Here is a 19793-nt window from a genome sequence, read left to right as displayed (position 1 = left end):
GCAGAGTTCTAATAGCAAGCCTTCATTAAGGCCAAAAGCCCCATGGAAAAATTATTAGTGTACTTCCTCCTGCATTAAAAAGAAACACAACAAACTTCATTCAAGGCAGAAGCTCCACAGAAAAGTTATTAGTGCACTTCCTCCTGTATTAAAGACTTCTAGGAAGAAGATGGAGAGAGGCTGTTGGAGAATATTAGGGATTCCTGAAGTGAATGAGATCAACTCCAGGGTGACACCAGCCTCTCTCAGATTAGTGACCTTTTGCTTGGTTTTTCTTGTTTGCACAAGCAAAGACTTTTGACATATTCCCCAAGACCCTTAATTCCCCTCTGCTTGGCACATTACCAGTGACATAAAAAAGAGAGAAAGCAAGAAGCTCTCATTTTATCTTTGAGCTGCTTAAATATTTATGTTCTAATTTGTTATTGACTTCATGTGAAGTTTTATCAAAATATAGATGGAAAAGTTTAAAGATCGCTCCTGGGAGAGCACTTAATCCATTTAAAAATAAATTTCTAATGGCCAGATTTTCTGGGCTTAAAACATGAAGCTATGGAAGAAAGCAAAACCAAAGAGGCCCAGTTTATGTGCTGACATTTGTAGACGAGGATAAAGAAACTTGGTAATGAAAATGCTAATCAAATATCATTGTGAATGCTCATTTTTTTTTCATTTTTTCTAATATTTGATGGAAGCCTTTACTAGATTTCTATTTTAATTACTTTTCATTTGCAAAAATGGAAACCTAATTAAAAAACACCCTAGGGTAAACCCTTGGGGATGAGTCTTTGTTGCATTTCACCTCCCATTTCTATCTCACTTTTAGCCTACTCATGCTTCCTTAGACACTTAATATGTTAATTCTTTCAGAAATAGTTAGATGTTAAATGTGGGGACTGGCAACATCTATGAAAATGGCTGAATTTCTAATAGTGAAATATTGGAGAATAAAAAACGAGGTAAACTTAAACAGATCATATACACATATATTCTTTCAAATCCAGCCATACAGATTGATGCTTGAAGATGTATCCCCTATCACTGCTACCTTTATGATATAACTAACATTATGTACCTTTCTATTCTGAGACCTTGCTGACTTGTTTTTGACCAAAGTTCTTACAGTAGTGAGTTCCATATTACAAAGAAGAACAGCTTTATCTGAGGAGATTGTTGAATAGCTATTTCAAAATTCTAGCCCACTGAGATTTATTTTACTGGCAAAAGTCGTATATATTTTGATTATTTTGTAAAGGCTAAACACTACTTTGTTTATTTTGATGGATCAAAGATTTCCTTATTTGCTGGGATCAGAGTTTCCCATATTTTAGGCCTCAGATTAGGTCTAGTTCACAGAAAACTGTTATGGATTCTCAAAGCAAACTTAAATTTGAAAGGAGAAAGAAGGGAAGGAAGGAAGGAAGGAAGGAAGGAAGGAAGGAAGGAAGGAGAGAAAGAGAAAGAGAGAAAGAAAGAGAACTCTGTGTAGCTCTAGATTTTTGTCTGACCTCCTAGAAGTGGGATCCAGCTTCCTGGGGAGTGAGCAAGCTCCCTGCTAAAGAGACAGAAGCAGGAAACAAACACTTATGACATCTCATAGAAGCAATGTTTACTCCTTCCAGATCCAGCAGGCCCAGACTTAGAGCTTAGAGCTGTCTTCAGTCAAAAAGACAAGCATGGCCCCTGTCCTGAAATTGGCCCACACTCCGACATATATTTTCTACCAGTTACATCTTTTTGAGCTACGCACAAATGGTAGAGTTTTTAACACAGTGCATGAGATGGCTTCCAGGTTGGAAGTTTCTAGATGAGCAGTTGGATGTTGGATGAGCAGTTTCTAGATTTTGCCAATTCCCTTGTGAGAGATTTCATGATGTGGTGGTGATGATTGTTTCCTGTCAGGAATGGAAACCACCAATTATTGGAAGCCCTGAGAGGTTTTTATATAATTTGTGTGTCACCCTGATCTAACACCCAAATTCTGGCCTAATTTCTGACTACTGTAACAAGGCTGCTATTCATCATAAGCATCACATACACACAGCGTATAGTCAGGAAATGGAACCAATAGAAGGTCTAGAGCTATGTCTATACATCTACATATCTATATCTGTATCTGTATCTGTATTTATTATAAGGATTGGATCATGTGGTACTGGAGGCACACAGTCTGCTGTCTGCAAGCTGAAGGCCCAGGAGAGCCGGGGTATTGTTTGGAGCCTGCTTCCTGGAGAGCTGATGTCATAGATTCCGAGTCTGAAGGCCTAAGAACCAAGAGCGTTGAAGGAAGATCTGTGGACAAGCTCATTGATATAGTTGGGCAGAGAGAGAGACTACGGAACCTTCTTCAGCTTTCTTGTTCTATTCAGGCCCTCAACAGATTGGATGATGCCCATTCACCCTGGGGAGAGCCATCTGCTTTACTCAGGTCAGCGCCAATTCAAATGCTCATCTCTTCTGGAAACACCCTCTCAGACACACCTGCACATAATGTTTAATCCGGTGTCTGGATATCCATGGCCTAGTCAAGCTGACATGAAAAAATTAGTGGTCACATGCCCTCACCCTTATTGTGGTTGTGGCTGCCTTGTTGTGGCCCAGGAGAGACTGAGTTAGGCGAGCCTGGCCCAGGCCTCCTGCAGCTCTTGGAGACTTGCAATCTAGAAAGAAGATAGGCTGCCATGTTGCCTGTCTCCAGGAAGTACCAGAGTGAAGGGCGTCTATGGATGACCCACAGTGCTCAGCTTCCACAGCCATATGTGGTGACAGAGAGCCATGATCAGATTTGTGCCTTAGTGGTGGTGAATTGATACATCAACAAAAAACATCAGAACCAGGTTACTTAGCAATATGGAGGCAACTACCTAAAGAAATGGCTAAGGGTCTGAAGCAGTTGGGAATTGGGAATTGGGTCTAGAAGTGGGAGGTGTATGGAGGGTGGCAGAGAAGCTTGCTTGTCATTTTAAGCCTTTGATTTCTGTTTGATTTTTTTTTAATTTCTTAAAATTTATTTACTTATTTTGAGAGAGACAGAGACAGCACAAGTGGGGGAGGGGCAGAGAGAGAGGGAGAGAGATACCCAAGCAGGCTCTGCGCTGTCAGCTGAGAGACCAACGTGGGGCTCGAACTCACGAAACACGAGATCATGACCTGAGCTGAAACAGAGTTGGCCGCTCAACCGACTAAGCCACCCAGGTGCCCCATGATTTCTGTTTGATTTTTAAAAATCAGGTATGTGTATATATAAAGCAATATCATAGGCACATATATGCATAAATGTGTGTGTGTGTGTGTGTGTGTGTGTGCGTATGTCTGTGTGCAGGTATATATCAATGCACACATACATGCATATGTGTATGTATGTGTGTACATACATCTATATATGTATGTACACATTCTTTGAGATTAAGGAGGGAGATATCCCTGGGGACAGCGTGGATCAAGTATTGGAGCAGGGAGACCAGTTAACAGGTGACTCCTGCACAGACTGGGGCCAGAGAATGCTCAGACCTGAACCCAGGCTGTTCACAGAAATGGAATCAGTTGATCTGGGAGATGCTAAGGAGATGGAAGGAACAGGACCCAGTGCTCATAAACACAGGCTTTCTGCCTCATGTCCTCGTCTCCTCCCCCTGCCTGACTTCCTGCTAGCCTAGCTCACCTTCATTGGGAATGGATGCGTGAAAGCAGGGAGGAAAGGGAGGCAGAGTAGATAGGAGAAGCCATGGGAAGGAAAAAAAGGGACCCATAGACTTCCTGCTGGGACATGGTGTTTCTTTCTCTTCTGTCTATGGATGCAGAGTATCTCCCACATTCAAGAACAGAGAGGTAAACAGATACAATTCATAATGATCTTCCCCATGTCTATTTTGTACCCCATCCCCAAATATACACACACGTACAAGGTTTGGGGTACACTGGCTGTCTTTAACGTTCCCACACTTTTCTTTACACTTTCAATGTGCCATATATTTGATGTGTATGTGTATGTTTTGGGGGGTTGGGTGAGTGGGAGAGGATAGTGGTTTAGGGGGCCTGAGCTGGATAACAAAAAAGGTTTTATTTTGTTTAATAAAGAATATATGCTTTTCATTTTATATATGTACACACATCATCATCCATCCCTCTCATTCCCTCTCACATCTATTCATCTATTTATCTGATTTTTGTGTCAGGGTATTATCTGTATTACTGACTCTCCCCCAATTATAGTTGCATTTGGGAAACACTAATTTGGATCTGACAAAAATATTTCTAGAAGTTACAAAATTTTGACTCTCCACCAGTTACTGGTGAGGCAGGAATCAGTTCTGATGATCTCATTCATCTACCAAATGTTAATTTAGAGCTTATAAGACAGTTGCTGTGTTAGCTCTCTTAGTACCCATTTCAAACTCTTTTCCCTTGCCTCCTTCCATAGAAGTTGCAAAGCTAAACACTCACATTTTTAGGCAAACTTGAAGCCATGGGTGGCCATGTAACACTGTTCTGGCCAATGAAACATAAGAAGGAAATGTTGCTTGAGATTTCAGAGAAGGCCTTCACTTTCTTGATAACATGGATAGTACCATCTGCCTTTATTCTATACCCTATCTTCCTTTATCTTGCCTGGGATAAAGATGTGATGTCTGGAGCTCTAGCAGCTATCTCATGAGCATAAAGTAAGACCAAGAGAATTAGCAACTATGGCCTTAATATCCTCCACCTAATGAATCCACGCAAGCAATTACCCTCAGATTTCCTGTATAAGCTCAGACAATTGGGTTTTCTAAGACTCACAACCAAATGCCATTTCTGACTGATATAGATAGGCATTGGGAAAATAGTGGAAAGAGGACAGGATAGAGTCTCTGACCTATAATTTTGTGGGCAAGACAAGTCTATAGAATTTGAGGTCTTTAGGCAGTGTCCTCCACAGACATGTCTTGGAAGCTCAGGGCTCATTTCCTGCCTGAGAAACTTGGAGCACAGAGACCAATAAAACACATTTCTAGCTATTAATGCAGAATCAGTGGCAACTCCAGTGTTAATCCTGCAGCCTGGAAAAAAATCATGCTCTGTCTCCACTGGACTGAATCTTTACTAAAACAGCATTAAATACCTATTTATATTTTTCTATCAATATTTCATAAATTTGAAGAGAAACAACTTGAAAGAATTCAGATGATTTTTTTCTGTGTGTGCTTTCAGAGCATCAATTATTGCTGTGGGGCACCTTCAGCATTGCCTAAAGCTGCAATAAATTTCAGAGTTCTAACTTTGAAGATTTTAGAAATGCTAATAGTGAAATGCATATGAATTATTACTCTTGCTTTAACACAGTGATACTCTCCTGAAGAGTAAACAAAATCTTCATTCAATTTAAGAATGAATGATAATTTTTTTGGCTTGAGTTAGAGGAGGGGTGAGTGGAGGGTGGAAGGGACTTGTGAACTTCTTCATTGTTTTAAATTCAGTGTCTCACTGAGTAAAGAATATAGATAAGTCAAAGAAGATTGTTAGTGTAATATCTTTACATTTTTTTCCCTAAAAATTTCACATTTTCTAACTCATCTGCTTCTTATGAAAATATTGTTGGCAGGCAGGTGAGATATAACTATTTCCATTTTGCAGATGGGAGATTAAGGCATAGAATATATTTTCATCATGGGCTTCTCAGTGTTCCAGGAAGACAAAACTCATTATTCACAATTGGCATCAAAATGGTGATCTATTGGTCACGCCTGTCACTTTGTTGTCCTTCAAGCCTGGTAATAAATAAGTAAATAAATAAATAAATAAAAACAGAACAAAATAAAACAAAAAACCAAAACAAAATAAAACAAAAATAAAAGAAAAAACAAAACAAAACAAAAAAACCTGACCAACTTCCCTCATTCCATTCTTGAAAACAACAACAATCAAAGAACGGAAATATTTGTGAATCCATTTACATTTGATCCAAAGTGAACCAGGAGAGGTAAAGAGGGAATGAAAAAGGGAGAAAAGAGGATCAGAAGTAGCATTAAAAAGATAAATATACCTTCATCTGCCCCCTTAATCCCTCTTCCAGATCTAGAAAAATAAATGGGAGGAATAACGAAAAAGCAGATTCCATATTTTTTTCCCATTTCAGATATTTTAAGTTCTAGTTAAATCTGAAAAGAAAGGTGCATGGAGAGGGTGGTGAGAAGAAGGAGATGAGATTAAAATCAAGTTTGAGGAGAACTTCTACAACAGTGGTGTGAGAATCTCCATGGATCATCTCCCCAACAAAATCATAACTGGTGAAGTTTATTTTTTAAATAAAGTCTCTGTAAATTGTCTTAATAGTATATAAGGAATGGAAAAATATTTATTCAAGGAAATCTAATTAATCTTGATAAGAACAGCAAGAATCTGTGGCATTTGAGCCATGACCCACTCCATTACCTCACACACTCCAGCTCATTTCAATGGAAGTGTTATCATGAAAGGAATAACCGTAAGAGAGCTAGAACGACTTGTACTAATACCAGACAAGATGGACTTTAAAACAAAAATATGTTACTAGAGAGAATCACTTTATAATAACAAATGGATTTATTCATCAGTTAGATGTAACACTTATAAACATATATGCGCCTAACAAGAGAGGTTTCAAAATTCAGAAGCAAAGTTGACTATTTGAAGGGAGAAGTAGACAATTGAACTATACTAGTTGTAACTTCAATATTGTACTAACAATAGTATATACAACAACCAGGCAGAAGATCAACAAATACATAGAAAAATTCATGACATTATAAGTCAACTAGATCTAGCAACAATAGAACATTCTACCCAACAAAAGCACAATACACATTCTTTTTAAGCACTCATGGATCATTTACAGGTATAGATCATATGCCAGGTCATTAAAAAAAAAAAACTCAATAACAATTAAAAGGTTGAAAGTATACAAGGAATGTTTTCAAACCACAATTGAATGAAGCTAGAGCTCAACAACAACAACAAATTTGAGAAATTCACAAATATGTGGGAAAAAATAAGACACTTCTAAATTACCAATAGGTCAAATAAGAAATTACAAGCAAAATTAGAGAATACTTTGAAGTGATAAAAACAAAGCAAAAAAGGAAGATATCAAATTTATAGGATACAATTAAAAAGCAATACTTGGGGAAAAATACATACTACAACAGTATTTGGAAAGAAATTATAATAAATGTCTATATTTAAAAAAGAAAGATCTAAAATCAATAATCTAACCATCTACCTTAGGACACTGAAAAAAAGAAAAGCAAACTAAATCTGAAGCAAGTAGAAGGAAGGAAATAATAAATATAAATATATGTAAATATAGAACAGAAATAAAAGAAACAGAGAATAGAAAAAAAAAGTAGTGAAAACCAAAAACCAAAACCTGATTCTTCAAAAAGATCAACAAAATTGACAAATTTTTAACCAGAGTGGTCAAGAAAAAGAGAGAAGACTCAAATTACTGGACTCAGAAATGAAAGAAGGGGCATTACTACCAACTCTGAAATTCACTATGCTATATACACTGCTTTATCTTTCCTTACTGGGGAACAGGTCAGCCTTTTTGTTCTATTCAAGCTTTCAACTGATTGGATGAAGCCTACTCATATCAGGGAGGGAAATCTGCTTTGCTGATTCTACTGATTTAAATGTTAATCTCATCCAAAAACACCACACAGAGACACTCAGAGACACTCAGAATAATGTTTGATCAAATAGCTAGTCATCTTGTGGCCCAGTCAAGTTGACACATGAAAATAACCATCACACTCCCTTCCTTCCTCTCTTCCTCCCTTCTTGTCCCATCTTGGCTGTAGGGACCCAGAGTTGAGCTTCTGTTGCACTAAGCTGGATGTAGAGTGAATGAGCAGGTTGTAGGTCAAATGCCATGGATTCTTGATTCTTATCAAGATTTATTAAATTTCTCTTGAATAAATGTTTCTCAATTTGCTATAAGCCATAGGAAAACTTTCAGGCTTTAAAATTTTAAACCCATTGGATAAAATGGAATTCATTCTCCCTCCCTCCTTCCTTTACTTCCTCCCTTCTTGCCAGAATTCCTTCTTTTCCCACTAACTTCCTTTCTTCTTTCTTTCCTTTTTTTCTTTCTTCCTCCAACACATGTTTGTTAGGGCCTCTAGCTCTACATAGCCATATTAAACTCTTTGGAGAAATAACTTGCAAAGACTGGAGATCTAAGAACTCTGAATGTGGGAACTGAATGCCAGATCTTGGATTCTCAGTGGGAAGTGTGGCCTGGAGAAGAAGTTTACAATGGTAAGGGTCAGACAAGGTCTTTTTATAATAGAATGCTTACATCAAAAATCATCTGTATTCTTATTGGAATACTTATTGGAAATTATGCATTTATTGGTTTCAGTGTTGCACATTCTGGATTTGGTCTCGATTTCAAGATTTTAATTATTTTTAATTAGTATACATGACTTATACTATTGCCTTTTCTTTTAATGAATTTAAATATTGGTCTAAACCAATAACCAAAAATCGAGTAATATAGTTATTGTCTCCTGCAAAGAGTAAGGTTTTGTTTTTGATCATAACTTTATTGAATATTTTTATGCTTAGATATAAATAAAATTTCATTTTATGGATATCATACATTGTATATATTGAAGTAGTGTTTTGTTTAGATTTTCCATAAATTATTTGTGCTGCTACATCAGAAAATTGAATAATGATTTTGTAAGTTTCTTTATTAAAAATAACTGAAGCAATTGTTTTGAAACTAGTGGGATATGAACCATCTCTAATTCAACATGTTAATCATGGATGCTTAGGGGGAATATTTTGGAATCAGAGTATTAAGAATAATTATTATCCCCAAACAATAGGCATTCATTTTGTGTATGCGTGCACATGCTTTTTTGTTCAATTTAAAAAAAATGGAGATTTAATGCCCCTTATTGTCCAAGAACCTGTATTAGATACACAAGTCTTCCATCATTTTTTAGTCTACTTTGAGGGTGGGAGACATATAACTGAGGTAGCAGAAAGTCTACGAAAATTCCTTCAGAGGTTAGAATTAAATACTACAGAGTTTTGGAGAAGAGAGTAAGTGCGATTTGTTTCAGGGTCCAGGAAATGCACAGGGGAAGTGATATTGAAATTAGAAATATAGGGGCACCTGGGTGGCTCAGTCGGTTAAGCGTCCGACCTTGGCTCAGGTCATGGTCTCGCGGTGCGTAAGTTCGAGCCCCTTGTCGGCTCTGTGCTGACAGCTCAGAACATGGAGCCTGCTTCTGATTCTGTGTCTTCCTCTCTCTCTGACCCTTCCCCTGTTCATGCTCTGTCTCTCTCTGTCTCAAAAATAAATAAACGTTAGGGGAGCCTGGGTGGCTCAGTCGGTTGAGCGTCCGACTTCAGCTCAGGTCATGATCTCGCGGTCCATGAGTTCGAGCCCCGCGTCGGGCTCTGGGCTGATGGCTCAGAGCCTGGAGCCTGCTTCCGATTCTGTGTCTCCCTCTCTCTCTGGCCCTCCCCCATTCATGCTCTGTCTCTCTCTGTCTCAAAAATAAATAAACTTAAAAAAAAAATTAAAAAAAAAATAAATAAACGTTAAAAAAAATAAAAATAAAAGAAATTAGAAATATATACCCTTTACGTTGGAATTAATTGTTTCTGCTTCCTTGTTCTTTGCATCTTCATTATGGTATTTGTTTCATTCAGTTTTAGCATACTTCATTATTTTTATTTGCTTGTCTGACTAGTTGTAAAGCTTCTAGAGGACAGGGACCTTGTCATAATCATATTTGCCCCCAATACTCACTATTCTTCTGTATCCTTTCATCTAATCCCCATAGTAGTGGCTAAACAAATGTTTGTTTCATTAAACTTGGCACTACTATGAAGAGAAAATTATGCAGAAGCTCAGAGTTCTAGTCTATGAGTCTAGATGAGTCTCCCAAATACCTATGGTAAGAGGTTTAAGATTAACGGAAAATTCCTATGGAAGTAATTAACACTTTCCTCTGAAAAGAAGTCAGGGTCCACATAGACATGAGTTCAGAAACTGAAAATATTTTTGAGAAGCAAGGGGGGATATGGTAGGACATACTTGTTTACAGACACCAGGAGAAAAAAATGTAAGTGGGTCTTGTTACGATTAGTGACTGGAGGTCTTAATTTGTACCTATGAATAAAGATGTATTGTAAATTTTGCTAAGGATTAATTACAGTTAATCCTACCTACCTATGCAAACCTGTGTTATAAGATATGAACAGATAAAGAAGACTTGGTTCCTGCCCTCAAGCAGCTTTTCAAAATATATTTTTAACAGAAACATATCATCAGCATCGTTTCTCTTGCTTCTGCCTTCCCTATTTCTTATAACTAGGGCTATTGATTCACCATATCCAGCACCAACTATTTCCTGATTCTGAAGCTAATCTTGAGTAAGGCAGACATATTAGCCTCATGTGCACTATTTAGGAGGACGTGAAAATGAGTCTCATTTCTGGACCTGGAATCCAGGACTCAGCCCAGCCATGGGTGCTAGGCTCCATTGCTTCCTTGAATCTTCTGAACACTTAGACTTGGGATGGCCACTGCTCTGTCGTCACATGGGTAGAGTTATAGTATTTGCTACTCTCTCTTTTACCTGGTCTGGCACCTTCATCCTCTCAAGTTTTTGCCTTAGCCCATACCTTGTCAGCCATGTATTTCTCTGCCTATTTCCTCTGACCCTCTGGCCCCCAATACCAGACTGTTCCTTCCAGTCTCTTTCTTTGAGAGCTGGGCGCTGTCCTGGTATATCAGACTGCAGGCCCCAACTCTGTAGGGAATGGGAAAATCTCCCAGGACTGTCCTCTTCCATTTCCTGAGATTCTCTGCTCTCTTCCTTTTTGAATCTTCCATTCCTGTGCACTCTATTTGTAAGACCAGACCATGCATTTGTAATGGTTTCCTGAATAGTGCCATGTTTTCTATACCCCTTGGATTCTAGGCCTTAGACTATCCAGCTTCCTTTCCCTGGGCCAGTCTTTGTAGCTGGACCAGATTCTGTGCTACCCTCACATCCATTTTTACTTTACTTAGTTTCTCTCTTCTTTCTTCCAGTTACATGTTTCTGAGGACCTTTCATACTTCAAGCTCAAGTCCAGGTAGGTACTGCCACATTGATCTTCTTGTATTAGATGATGCTTCTAATATAGTTAGAATAATTTTCTTAGCAGATATGGACACACACACACACACACACACACACACACACTCATCCATAATCCATCCTATTTAAGTATTAACTATGTGTCCAAGTATCTTTCTTCATCCGTCCATCCATCCATTTATCCATCCAACAGATATTTAGTAAGAATCTACTGAATTTAAACCATCTGGCTCAAATGATGATTGGTAAATTCAAACCATACAGATACTCTGAAGGTAAAACTCTGCTAGCTTTAAAATTTCTAAGATAACATGAAACTTTTGTGCTATATAATCATTAGTGATTAATGATCATGGTAAATTTTAGACCATGAATATAACTTTAAGACAAAGTGTATTTTAAGTTCAAGTAAAAAAATATGATCTCAAGTCTATTATATGGGATTTTAAAGCTAACTGTTATATATCAGGTACTTTACATATTTTATAAGATAGGTTTTTACCAGTATCCACAATTTAAGATGTGAAAATAAGAAATGGAAGCTCAGAGAAAATTAAGTAACTTGCCCAAGTCAATTGTCAGAAAGCAGTGGAGAGAGATTGTATAGTTAGTTATTTCTAGGTCTAAAGTCCAGGTTCTTACCATATCACCTCTCTGATATTTAATAAAGAATAAAAATAACATTTGAAATTTTACAATCTGATCCTATTAGAATTTTGTATTGTTATTATTTTTAAATGGTTGCTTTTTTATTCTTCCTGATAAGTCTGTCGTTACACAGAAATGTTATATGTGTGTATCCAACTCCCACCAAGCCCCCAGCATTTGTCTAGATTTAAATAATCAGGATACAGTTAAAGAAAAGGGTTTGACCAGTAAAGGGAAAACATATGGCTTCCCTTCTGCTCAGGAACTTCACTTGAGGTACAGTATCTCAGCACCTCAGTTAATTTCTAAAGCTCTAAAGTTTTATTAAATTCTAACAATACTTTAGGTGGTTTCCCAACCCAAGGCAGAAAGAAGAGGGGGTGATGAAGGCATATAACTGCAAGAAATAATAGTTGCTGTGTTTTGATGAGAGGAAAGATGGGAAAACTACAAAAGTAGGCACAGGGACTAAGAAAACTAAGAAATTTAAAGACCCTTTAAAATGGTGAGACATTAGACATACCTGCCTGAAAAATGCATTGTATGATAATTGCTTCCTTACAACCATTTAGAAGGGAGCTGGTACATAGGGACACACAAAATGATGATTTCGGGAACGAAGTGAAAGATTAAAATATATTCCAATTTTCTCCCTTGGAAGGCAAGAAAGTGTGTACGACATATGAGAGTATTGAAATCCAAAATGGTTTTAGGACTTCAAGGAATAAACTTCTATTTTCTGAAAAATTACACTCATTCGGAATATGCATCCCAGTGCTACTTCTTACCCTCTCTGTGACCTTTGGAAAGTCATTCAGTTTCTCAGAGACTGTTCCCTTCTCTGTAAAATGAGGTTAATAATAATAATAATGATGATGATGGGTTTGTTGTGAGGATGAAATTAGATCAAGTGCTAGCACAGCTCCCAACATATGGTAAGCACCTAAAAAAGAGTTTGCTATTGTTTTCTAGGTTCTGTCCATTTGCATTTTGCATTTCCTTGGATCCATGGATTTAGGTTTTTGCATTTTAGAACTGAAGAAAATTCATCAGCAGAGATGTGTTTATTAGAGAGTTTGTTGTATCTTGAGATCCATCTTTGCCTGAGTTTCTCATTACTTTTTACAATTACATGAGACTCAATTATATTTCACATCTCTTTTTTTTGTTGCCCAGACACTCCATAGGAACCACATGGCAGCCATGATCTCGTTTAAAGAACACCAGGCCAGCCTCTAGAGACCTAGATTTCATTTTGTCTCTCTCGGTACCTCACCGTGTGAACTCAGGTAAGCAGCTTAACTTCTCTGGGCTTTCTTGGTCTGAATTTCTCCCTAATCTTCCTATCACCTTCTTTTATAGCACTTTCTATCAGCCTTTGGAACTATTTAAATGGTTTCTTTGAATAAATTTAAATATATGCATAGTATAGTGTTTAAGTGTGGACTCTCTAGGGTAAGTTTGACTGGCTTCAACACTTACTGGCTCCTGGAGGGTAGGCAAATAACCTAACTTGTCTGTACCTAGTTCTACTAATTTGTGAAATGGGGATAAAAGTATCTACTTTGTATGGTTATTAGGAGGATTAAAAAATGACTAACACACCTGCAGCATTTGAAATCATGCCTAGCACATGGTGGAAGCCCCATAAGGGATATGGAGATGAATGCATTTTTAAAGAGCTGGCAATTTACTGGGGGGAGATTAAGGCATATACCAAATAACAAAGAAAAGTATGATGTATATTCAGTAGAAAGAAATTGCAGAACCTGATGGAACACTAGGGAAGGCGCAATTGATTCCTACTGAAAGGACCAAGGAAGGTCTCATGAATTAGCTCAGTGTTGTCTGGGCCAGGAGGAGTAAACTGGCTCTCAAGGGGTCAAAGGTATTTCTTCTTGGTAGAAGAAATAAAAGGAGGCAGGGTGAAAAAATTCAGAAAGTACCTGATGTGTAGCTCTTTTTAGCTGCAGTGTTGGTGCTGAGTGAGGGTGTGTACTGAGAGATGAAGTTGGGAGAGTGACCTGGGATTAGATCAGTAAGAGGTTGGTTTAGTGCTTCAGCAAGGAGTATGGGGTTGACTCCACCAGCAACAGGAAGCATTGAAGATTGTTGAAGTGATATCATCCCATTTGTGAGCCTGGGAAAAGTCTCAGGTGATTCTATCAAAGAGAAATTAGAGGAAAGAGAAAATGCAGTCAGGGAGAACATTCAAGGACCACTGGGATAGTTGAGTAAGAGATTTTAAGGGTCTAAATTGGAGAAGTGGCTGTTGGGATAAAGAGAAGGGCTAAGATTGAGAACTGGGAAGATAGGTGTTGTCTTAGAAACTCTCCTACCTGCCCACTGTTTCCCCCTCCCCCCCCCCCCCCCCCACTCCCTGCTTGGTTCTCTTTGTCTACCTTTTGAGCTCCTGTGGAGTTCTCTCTATGGTGATCTACCTGTACCCAGTGGCCCACATGGGCCACTATCTAGTCATGGAAGCATTAAATGGCAAGCCCTCAGTGAGCTAGCAAGCCATCAGCTTTTATTCCTGTGTTTAAGGGAGAGGATATTTTAGAAGCAGAAGACAATCACACAACAAATAGCTTTTGTTTAATGGGGGAGAGGCTTCCAAGCAATAATTAATCTGAAAGCCTTCCTTTACTTGCAGGAACGCAACTATTGAAAGGTGCATTTAAACCTCTTCATTATATATCTGCAATAGATACTGTGTAGCAGGAATTTTGTGGGGGGCATTTTATACTGCAGAATCTGTGGTATGGAGAGCACTGTTGTTCATCACTGCCTGGGTTTGTGTAATAGCAAATAGGAAAGGGACCATCTAGGTCAAAAGAAATAACTATTATAGGCAGCACCTATGTATTGCAGGGCAGATATTCTCTTTACTTGAAAGAGTGCATCGTAAGAAACTGAAGGTCATGCTGATTCTCTTTAATTAGTTGTACCTGGTTTGACAAAAGAAGGTGAAATTCATGAATCTGTGTAAAATACAAACCAGAAACCAATCAGTGAACACTACAACAGAATAACAAAAGGGGATCAGAACCAGGTAGAAACATAAAGTTAACAATTACAGAGTGACAGTGATGCCCTGTGAAGAGACCGTTAATGAATCCCAGAACCACACTGTAGCAATTATCCAGCATTGACATATGTGAGTACGTATGCATATATACATCTGTGTATATATGCATAGGTATATACACATAATATAATACATAATATATGTAAATAAAAGATAATTCATTCAACAAATGTTTACTGAACGCTCAATGTATGCCAGACACTCTCCTAGGTACTAAGGATAAAACAGCCAAAAAAACAGATCATAGCCTGAAGAGCTTCTATTTAGTAGGAGACAGACAATAAATATACATGAAGTCAGGTGATGATAAGTACTAAGAATAAAATAGAGGACACATTAAGTGGAGAATGAGAGGTAGAGGGAGGGCTGTGTTTTATATATGTTTAGGAAGGGCCTCCTTAGTAAGGCAAAGATTTGAGGAAAGGCTTCCAGAGATCTGGGAAGGAAAAGTGGCCCAGCCAGAGGGGACAGGAAGTGAAAGCTCTGAGGTGAATGTCTTGTGTTTTTCTTTGTTTTTTTTTTCCCAATGAATTTCTTTTATTTTTTTTTTTATGTGAAATTTATTGTCAAATTGGTTTCCATACAACACCCAGTGCTCCTCCCAACAGGTGCCCTCCTCATTGTCCATTACCCCCTCCCCTCCTTTCTGCCCCCCATCAACCCTCAGTTTATTCTCAGTTTTTAAGAGTCTCTTATGGTTTGGCTCTCTCCCTCTCTAACTTTTTTTTTTTTTTTTGAGGAAAGCGATGAGGCAGGGTGGTGGGAGCAGATAGAGGGAGAAGGAGATGGTAGATGGGGTTAGAAGAATAGGTAGGTCTTTCAGGCCCTCATAGGGCACAGTAAGGACTTTGGGTTTTACTCCGAGTGAGATGGTAAGCTTCTAGAAGCATATTATTAGTATTTATTTATTTTTATTTTAGAGAAAGAGAGCACATGAGTAGGGGAGGGGGCAGAGGGAGAAAGAGGGAACCCTAAGCAGGTTCCATGTTCAGTGCAGAGCCCTATGTGGTGCTTGCTCCCACGACCCTGGAATATGGCCTGAGCTGAAATCAAGAGTCAGACTCTCACCCAACTGAGCCAACCAGGTGCCCCTAGAAGCATGTTATTACACTAACCTCATAGGGTTAATTTTACTACTTCCACATATTACTTTATGATCCCACTTTGCATGCATAAATTTCTAAAATAAGACATGTCCCCCTCTTCTGTCCTGCTTGCCTTCTTCCCATCTAAAGTGCCCAAGCACAATGTAAAGACAGCTCTGGATTCTGTCCTGGCTCCTGCCACTGCATCCTTGGATAGTTTCAGTAAGTTACACTTCCTATTTGATTCTCTGATCAAAAAAATGGAAATACTTTCACAAAACTCATGTTATTAATGATTTAGCAAGAAAAAAATTTAAAAAATGTGCAAACTCATAATATTACAAGATTCTTTGTCTTTACACAGTTGCCACAGGGCATAGTATGCAGTAGGCACACAATAAAGGCCTATGGAATTGAATTAGAAAATTAAATGAGGAGAGATGTAAAATGTTCTATTAGGTAGCTAAAAAGTTTTATTAGGGCTAGTATAATTTTATTCACTGAGCTCAAAAGATACTCTCCCTGGAGAGTATCACTCTCTACCCAGAAAGTTGTGCCATTTTTGTTTTCATAATGTTTCTCTTAATACTCTTTTTAAAGAGCTAATTTTTTTGTTTATTTATTTATTTTGAGAGAGAGAGAGAAAGGGAGGGAGAGAGAGGGAGAGAGAGATAGAGGGAGAGAGAGAATCCCAAAAAGGTTCCACACCATCAGCGCAGAGCCTGATGTAAGGTTCAAACTCACAAACCATGACCCGAAAAACAAATAATCCAGTGAAGAAATGGGCAGAAAACATGAATAGACACTTCTCTAAAGAAGACATCCAGACAGCCAACAGGCACATGAAAAGATGCTCAACATCGCTCCTCATCAGGGAAATACAAATCAAAACCACACTCAGATATCACCTCATGCCAGTCAGAGTGGCCAAAATGAACAAATCAGGAGCAAATAGATGCTGGAGAGGATGTGGAGAAACGGGAACCCTCTTGCACTGTTGGTGGGAATGCAAATTGGTGCAGCCACTCTGGAAAACAGTGTGGAGGTTCCTCAGAAAATTAAAAATAGACCTACCCTATGACCCAGCAATAGCACTGCTAGGAATTTACCCAAGGGATACAGGAGTACTGATGCATAGGGGCCCTTGTACCCCAATGTTTATAGCAGCACTCTCAACAATAGCCAAATTGTGGAAAGAGCCTAAATGTCCATCACCTGATGAATGGATAAAGAAATTGTGGTTTATATACACAATGGAGTACTATGTGGCAATGAGAAAGAATGAAATATGGCCCTTTTTAGCAACATGGATGGAACTGGAGAGTGTTATGCTAAGTGAAATAAGTCATACAGAGAAAGACAGATACCATATGGTTTCACTCTTATGTGGATCCTGAGAAACTTAACAGAAACCCATGGGGGAGGGGAAGGAAAAAAAAAAAAGAGGTTAGAGTGGAAGAGAGCCAAAGCATAAGAGACTCTTAAAAACTGAGAACAAACTGAGGGTTGATGGGGGGTGGGAGGGAGGCGAGGGTGGGTGATGGGTATTGAGGAGGGCACCTTTTGGGATGAGCACTGGGTGTTGTATGGAAACCAATTTGACAATAAATTTCATATATTGAAAAAAATTAAAAAAAAAAAAACCTCACGAACCATGAGATCATGACCTGAGCTGAAACCAAGAGTTGGATGCTTAACCTACTGAGCCACCTAGGCACCCCTAAAGAGCTTATTTTATTTCTTAACGTGAAAATGGTTAATTATACTTAGATTTGTACTTTTCATGATGCTACAGATAATACATAATTATTCCCTTTATGAAATTTTGCCAACAATTTTAGAATTTTGAAGCTTTGCAGAATGTTCTGTGTGATACTTTTGTGTGTATATACCTTGAGTCTAGCTTTTATAGTAGATGTTTGCAAAAAATGGTCAGAAACTCTTTTTCTTCCTATATACATGTCCCTTTGATGTGACTTTGCAACCCATTAAGAGCTGATATCTATTTCTTTATGTCTTGACTCTGGACTTGGCCATGTGACTTGCTTTGCCAATAGAACATTAGCACATGTGATACAACTAGACCCTTGAAAAGTACCATGCACAGGACCCTCCCTTACTGCTCTTGGTAACCCTGTGGCCAATAGCATGTAAACAAGGTTAAATTTACCTGCTGGATGATGAGTAACATATGGCCAATTACCTTCTTTGCTTCTGCCAAGAGCCAGACAACTACAAGATATGCCAATGATGCTATTGTCAGCCAGCTGACACATGATTGAGCCTGACCAACAGCACATAGACCAGAAATGAACCATCCTAGCTGAGCCTAACCCAGCTAATCCACTGAATTCTGAGCAAATACATGTTTTAAACTCTAAATTTGGTATAGAAAAATCTAACAGATCTAGTATCCCTATTAATTGTTTATATTTTGTGAAATGTGTTTTCTTTTTGCTCCTTTTTGCTCCAAAACACACTGTGGTAGGGACAAGTGTCTCTACCCCAACATCCATTTTATCTTTTTTGTTTTATTAACAGACCTCTTCCCTTTCTTCCAACTTTCCACATTTGAGTTTTATCCAGGCCCATGGCTGTCCAACTTAAGACTAAATTCCCTGCCTTTCCTTGCAGCTAAAGTGTGGTCATGTGACAAAATTGTGGCCAATGTGACATGAATGGACAAAATGTGTGCTAAGAAAGCTTCTTGCTGTCCACTCGTCTGCTCTGTCATTTTTCCCTCCCCATTTCCTCAGGCTGGGAAATGGAGCAGCCTCAGACCAGGAGATGGAAGCCACAGGTTAAAGATGGCAGATGTAACCCACTAGCTTGGGGCCCAGAACACACCTACTTTGCATATCATACCTACTTACCCGTCCTGGACCACTGTCTACCACTGGTCTGTTATGTGGTAACCATCTTAAGTGTGCCACTATATTTTCGTGTCTCTTTGTTACAGCAACTTGACTTTTACCCTAACTTGTACATAACAAATAATCAACAGATAAAAATAGCAAATACACACTGCCTACAACTTAGAACTCAGAAGCTCAATTAATGTTAGATTCATGCACTTATTCAATAACAGTTACTGATTTCCTATTGTGTATTATATTGTGTATTAAGCCTAGAGTTGCCTAGATAATAGCTTTTGGAGGGGGGCAGGACAAATGAGCAGGGATAGAAAAACATAACAAACAAACAAGAAAGGAATTAAAGGTGAAGAATACTGTAACATAGGACTCTGTCAGGGGTGGTATCCAGAGAAAATGAAAGGATTTGGAGATCTTTTAAAAGTTTGCTGTAGTAGGATGAAACACAAATCATGAAACGAAGCAGCCATTCAATGCACCTGTACAATTACTTTTACAGAATTTGGAAGCCTCCTCTCGCTTGTTTCTGGGTCACTGACCTTGAGCTGGGGCAGGGGTAGGGGCTGGCCACTGGCTTACTGCTTTCTCACTTCAGACTTCCAACACTATCTTTTCAAAGGGTTTTGTGTGTTGGGCATAGGGGTGGCAATAGGGACAGAGGTTAGGTTTAGAGGATTACTGACAATCCTGTAATAACTTTTGAAATAGCTTTTCAGATCAATTCCCATTCATTTCCCACTTTACAGAGAAAAGAGGACCAAGGAAGGATCAACAGTTATGAGAAAAACTTAGAGGAAAAAACTCCACTAACCACACCTGGAAATGGAAGATATCTCTTTGTTCCTGTGTCCCATTCCCCGCCCTCCCCACCCCCAACCATATCCTGTGGCTTATTTGTGTTTTCCTTCTATCATCCACAGTAGCTTTTATTTTATATTGAGAATGTCCTGGGAAGAAGGCACTAAGTGAGAAA

General features: G+C 38.5%; 1 long non-coding RNA gene across 1 annotated transcript in view; it reads left to right on the top strand.

Moving 5' to 3' along the window:
* The first annotated feature begins 7831 nt into the window (after nt 1-7831).
* The window catches only part of LOC113602879 (uncharacterized), a 42167-nt gene continuing 30205 nt past the window's right edge, over nt 7832-19793 (top strand). The window contains exons 1-2 of the long non-coding RNA XR_003424409.2: nt 7832-8277; nt 11078-11121. This is a non-coding gene — a long non-coding RNA (uncharacterized LOC113602879). The remainder of the gene's footprint in view (nt 8278-11077; nt 11122-19793) is intronic.

The sequence above is a fragment of the Acinonyx jubatus genome, chromosome B4 (assembly GCF_027475565.1).
Source record: "Acinonyx jubatus isolate Ajub_Pintada_27869175 chromosome B4, VMU_Ajub_asm_v1.0, whole genome shotgun sequence".
In the NCBI taxonomy this organism is placed as follows: Eukaryota; Metazoa; Chordata; class Mammalia; order Carnivora; family Felidae; genus Acinonyx; species Acinonyx jubatus.
The sequence above is the reverse complement of the archived record's forward strand: the minus strand, read 5'-3'. Positions and strand labels throughout refer to the sequence as shown.